This window comes from Artemia sp. Qi Xiang Cuo, chromosome 8 (assembly GCF_049724085.1).
Source record: "Artemia sp. Qi Xiang Cuo chromosome 8, ASM4972408v1, whole genome shotgun sequence".
NCBI lineage: Eukaryota > Metazoa > Arthropoda > Branchiopoda > Anostraca > Artemiidae > Artemia > Artemia sp. Qi Xiang Cuo.
The window spans coordinates 12,855,409-12,861,408 of NC_142801.1; the positions used below are offsets into that span (position 1 = coordinate 12,855,409).

Genomic DNA, 6,000 nt, shown 5'->3' on the forward strand with positions numbered 1-6,000 from the left:
TCTCTTTTAGAAATAATTTATTTTAGTTACAAAAGATTTTTAACCCAATTAATTTCCTTTAAAATGAACCATTGAACAACTCTCTACGATGTTCCAGTGCCAAGCTTTCTGTGGAAAAGAAAAAAAAAGAAAGAAAAAAATATGCCGCTTAGGCAGAATGTTGTAGCTGCCACTTTTCTTGATTTTCCAGCCAATATATTTCCCTTGCTGTTCAAGCCAAGGAACAGAAAGTTTCTTATATAGGGGTCTCGGACAAGGCGGTTCTAATGGTGTACTTTTTGTTTTGATCTGACTCCTTTTTTAGGAGCTATGGGTTTTTATATTTCTTAACATTGGACGTGATCGTCTCTTACTAGGTTGCTAGCTACCGCTGCAACCCGGATGTACTTTTTGTTTTTATCTGACTACTTTTTTAGGAGCTATGGGTTTTTGTATTTCTTAACATTGGACGTGATCGTCTCTTACTAGGTTGCTAGCTACCGCTGCAACCCGGATACAACGGCAAACGTAGGAGCTAGGGCAGGGATAATTGTTACGTTTTTATCAATTCTTGCTGGCCAAACAGGGCCTGAATGCGTTGCATTCTGTAAAAAGCCGTCAATTTTCCGAGAGAGTTCATTAACTTTTGAGACTAAAGTAGCCGAGACTGCCTCCCCGAATGTTGGGGTTTCAGAAGGTGAGGATATAACAAAAGTAGGAATAGGCAGATTATCCTTTGCCGCCTGATTTAACTGTTTACAAATGTCAAATACATTATCTTCATCCTTTGCATGTTTCACACATCGGCTCTTAATATTCAGCTCCTTTTACAGAAACTCTTTAGCACTGATAATAGTACCACGATCAAAAAAACTCACAGCTTTTCCGACAATCAGATCAATTTTCGCACCATCAGAATAGATCTGGAGACAACGTTCAGCAACGGATTTAAAATAATCTTCCTATTTTGATCGGTCATTGCGCAATTTAATTATCATAGCCAGGGACAGTGAAGTATTCCAATCAAATTATATATTTAGTAGGTCAATCTAATATGTTGGTCAAATAATATAATCCAAGTTCAAGGTGAACTATTTTCAAGTTCAAGTCCGATTATGAAATTAACTCAATAAAAGACCATAGGGAATCACAAATGTCTTACCGTATTAACAGTCTTACTGTATGAATGAGATTATATCCAAAATCGGTGTTTGCAGTATGAACTCTCAAGATAGACTCTTTTATTTTTCATAAAATTCATTTTTTATTTGAGAAGTCCAAAAATAAGTTAAGTTATCCAATCAAATAAACAGATCACTTTAACAAAGCAAATCCCACTTTTTAGAAACGACCCTGTCACAACTTCACTCACACGGAGATGCGAACTGAAATTGCACAGCCAAATGTCTCGTCATCCACCACATCAATAACGGCTGAATTCCAGCCATGAATAAAAGAAGATCAATGGATCTTTTGATACCATAGGATCGGTTGTCATGGAGCTGAACACGTCCCTTCAAAGATCTCACCAGAAAGAACATAACGTTGGCACTGTAAAAAATCCACGCAATGGTATAACCTGATGAATAAAAAACGAAACTGGCCAGTAGAATTGCAATCATCCCTACATATTTATATCCACAAAAAGAAATTATATCCAAGGTTTTCAAAGATGTAGGCATGCTAATAGCATATAAAGTCAGTAAAATAACTAGAACCTCTACGGTCAACCAGGCCAACTTTGAAGATGCTTCTATGCCCAGTGCTTCGGGAGTAAACTTGTTCTGTGCAGCTTGGGCAATTCCTGATAAAACTATGAATGTAATATAACCCATCAACGGTATGTAAAGATCGGGGGCATTTATATCAAGACAGGGTTGTACAGATTCATCAGTACTGTATTTCAGTGTCCAATCTGTATGTATATATGGAAGCGTCAAAATCCGTAGCTTATTAATAACATAGCCAGTATCAACAGCAAAATAATACTTGAGACTCTTAGTTGAAATATATCTTCCAATTTCTCGATCCAACGCCTGCTTTCCCTGGCTCACAATTTCTTCACCGAATTGCATAGCCATTGATGCAGTAGCTGGCTGAAACAGTGTATTTGGCACATTGGACACTTGCAACATCAGAAGGAGCTGAAGGGTAACATGCTGCTGGTTGATTTTGAGGCACTTGTGGTACAAATGTTGGTTGCTGGGGATCAATTGATGCCGGTTGCACTGGAACACCTTGTGAATATTCAGGATGGATCATTGGTTTAAAACCTAGATACTGTTCCTGACCATAACCCCGCTGAGGCATAGAATACATTTGTTTTACCGGATACATATAGCTAGCAGCAAATTCAGGACCTGGTCTATTTCTTTTAGGTTTTCTTGAAGCCCGATTCATTTTTTTCTTTCTTCTTTGCTATCTTTCAGCCCAAGATTTTTGAATTTGTTTTGATATATATGTCTTATATGAGGTAATAAGTGAAACTAATTTTAGAATTTTCAGGTATTTTTCTAGTTTTAATTAAAAAATTAAAATTATTCCACTGACACCATAAATATTTTTTTAATTTACATAATAACTTTAGCGATCCTGAACTGAGAACTAAAATAAAATGATCTTGTCGAAAGATAAATGTATATAAATATTGCATTCACTTCTTACGTCTTATATGACGTAATAAGTTAAACAAATTAAAAAATTTTCAGCTATTTTTCTAGTTTTAATGAAAAATTTAAATTATTGCTCATACACTATAATATTTTTGTATTTTACATAATAACTTTAGCGATCTTGAACTAAGAACTAAAATAAAAAAAAAATTCTACGAATTTAAAGAACAACATTATAGAGATAAGTACTTTAGGAGTTGAGCAAAAAAAAGTTTGGCTCCAGGAGACAAGCATAGCACTTTCTACTAAAGAGCTATAGAAAAATGCAGTTTTTCGTAAAAAAATGATTTTGTTTTTGAAATTATTTGCGTTAATTATAAAAGGTTTTTAAATACATCAATTTCCTTTAAAATGAGCTATTATACAGCTTTTTATAATTTTCCAGTGCCCAGCTAGCTGAGAAAAAAAAAAAAAAAAAAAAAACCTGCTGTCGATACGGAATATCGTAGTTTCAGCCTCTTATCTTGATTTTCAAGCCAATATATTTTCCTTGTTTTTCAAGCCAATGAACGGTAAGTTTCCTATACCAAGTCTACGTATATATACATATTCATATATACATAATATATATTCATATATACATGCACATACATACATTTCACTCTACTATTTCTATTTCTTTATGCTAACCAGACGTTATTTAGGTTCATACATAAAATCAAATGTACGGTAATTAGTTTATTGTTCATCGAGGGTACTGGACAATGCAGCTCTAATAGTGTACTTTGGTCTTTTGATTTGATTCTAGTATTAGAAGATATGGACTTTTTTATTTTTACTATTGGGCGTGATCGTCTCTTACAAGGGTGCTAGCTACCGCTGCAACCCGGAATTATATTATTAATTTTACAACTTTAGTTATTGACCTCGTGGTACCAGTGGCTAGCACGATACGCCGTTAACCAAAAGGTTCAAGGCCACTCGGGGTCGATTTAATTTAGTTTTTAATTCAGCTATCAATAAAACCATAGCTTGCTTAGCGCAATGGAAAGTGCGTTGGAATACTAATACAACGGTTGCAGGTTCGATTCCTGCCGAAAATAAGTTTTAACAAATTAGTCAATTTTAGATTCAATTCTTTTCATACTGCAGTCTTTTCAAAGATATTTGATTTTTGTGCATAAATCTTAATCGTATACCTGCGGAAAGATTTGAAACCATGCCTCCGAAGAGACTGGTGGCTAATACCAGCGCCTTGGAGCACTCGGCCACGCTGCCTCTCATAACTATATATGTGAATCCGGGTTGCAGCAGTAGCTAGCAACCTAGTAAGAGACGATCAGTCCAATGCTAAGAAATATAAAACCCCATAACTCCTAAAAATAGAGTCAGACAAAAACAAAAGTACATCATTTGAACAACCTTGTTCTAAAATTGACTCTAAAATTGCCAGCACCTCCTCTGCCAGCACCACTTCCTAATTCACCCAGTTGAGTTAAAAATTATGATATTTTTTGGTTTGTAATTTCACATCAAACATCCGGGTTGCAGCGGTAGCTAGCAACCTAGTAAGAGACGATCAAGTCCAATGTTAAGAAATATAAAAACCCATAGTTCCTAAAAAAAAGGAGTCAGATCAAAACAAAAAGTGCACCATTAGAACCGCCTTGTTCGAAATCCCTGTATAGGAAACTTTCTGTCCTTTGGCTTGAACAGCAAGGGAAATATATTGGCTTGAAAATCAATAAAAGTGGCAGCTACTACAACATTCTGCCTAAACGGGATATTTTTTATTCTTTTTTCTTTCTTGTTTTACACAGATAGCTTGGCACTGGAACATCGTAGAGAGTTGTTCAATGGCTCATTTTAAAGGAAATTAATTGGGTTAAAAATCTTTTGTAACTAAAATAAATTATTTCTAAGAGAGGATAAATTTTTTAATTAGAAACTGCATTTTTGATGTCTTTTCATACTGCAGTCTTTCCAAAGATATTTGATTTTTGTACATAAATCTTAATTGTATACCAGCTGTAAGATTTGAACGCACGACTCCAAAGATACTGGTGGCTAATACCAGTACTTCGGACCACTCCGCCATGCTGCCTCTCATTACTACTATATATGTAAAACCGAGTGGCAGCAGTAGCTAGCAACCTAGTAAGAGATGATCAGTCCAATGCTAAGAAATATAAAACCCAGAATTTCTAAAAATAGAGTCAGACAAAAACAAAAGTACATCATTTGAACAACCTTGTCTGAAACCCTACTTAAATTAGGTTAAGTTAGATTAGCTAGATGGCTCTTGGGTGTTTGTTTTATAAACGATTTTTAAGACTTGGAAAGTAGACATAAATATTGAAAAATGTGATTGAAAAACTGGAAATACAGTGAAAGAAGTGAGGATAAGGGTTCTCCCCCTGTAAAATATTTTAACCAGGATTATTTTGCATATTATGAAGTAAAAATTGTTTTCTTAACATATCTCCTTATGTAGTGAAATGGTCATACATTTACACCATATGAGGCAGCGACATAGATCGCCATCTTGACTGTAGTCCAGGAAGCGTGTGAAAAAAAAGGCCTAACCCGAAACAAATTGGAAGAGAAATGATCCTTTGACTACCCGACTCAGAAAAATGCGCTTATTCCAAATATGCAAAGTTTGCTCATCTAGCTGTTTCACAAATATTTTTTTGAGGTTGAGGTTGATTTTGAGGAAGTGAAATTCGTGTTTCCAAATAAAGGCATGCAACAACAAAATTGATGTCTATCGTATCTATGATATATACGATGAATATATATAGAAAACTACTATTGAACTTTAAGTTGTCTGCATGAATTCTATCATTTGTAAAGAAGAAATAGTGGAAGAGTCGGGAAAGTCTGTTTTGGGAGAGAAAGGTGCAGAGTCTGTGAATGAAGCTACTCGATCAAGGAAGCGTGAAGATTTCATAACAGTTATTGGGGATCCTGTCCATAAGACGTGCAGGTCTAGCTTCACAAACAGGAAATCTGTTTGATAATACTTGCCATTGTATGCCATCGAGGTGAGAATATTCCACGTCTTGAAATTTTGTCTTCCATAATCTGTCCAACAGCCCCAACGGGATTCATGAGTGTGTGGAAGCCACCCAGCCGCAGGAAGATTTTTTTGACAGGACTTGTATCCGTTTCGGCAGCAATAGTGGTATGAGTTCTCCAGTAAAAGGGCTGATCGAAGGTCAGTACGGGATTCGCACTGTATCTGGACCACTGTTAGGAAACGGAGCTGAGTGTGGAGTAGATACAAATGGGATCACTTGGTTTCATATCTATCATGGGTATGAAGAGAATGGAGGCTTTCCCAGTGTAAGAGCCGGACTGCGTATCAACGTACATCTCACAGCTCCCTGCCAGCTAGGAAAGGGTG

At 35.9% G+C, this 6,000-nt stretch overlaps 1 pseudogene; it reads right to left on the bottom strand.

The window, feature by feature from the left end:
- Window positions 1–1,343: 1,343 nt before the first annotated feature.
- LOC148949176 (protein YIF1B pseudogene) lies at window positions 1,344–2,379 on the bottom strand (annotated as a pseudogene).
- Between the last annotated feature and the right edge of the window lie 3,621 nt (window positions 2,380–6,000).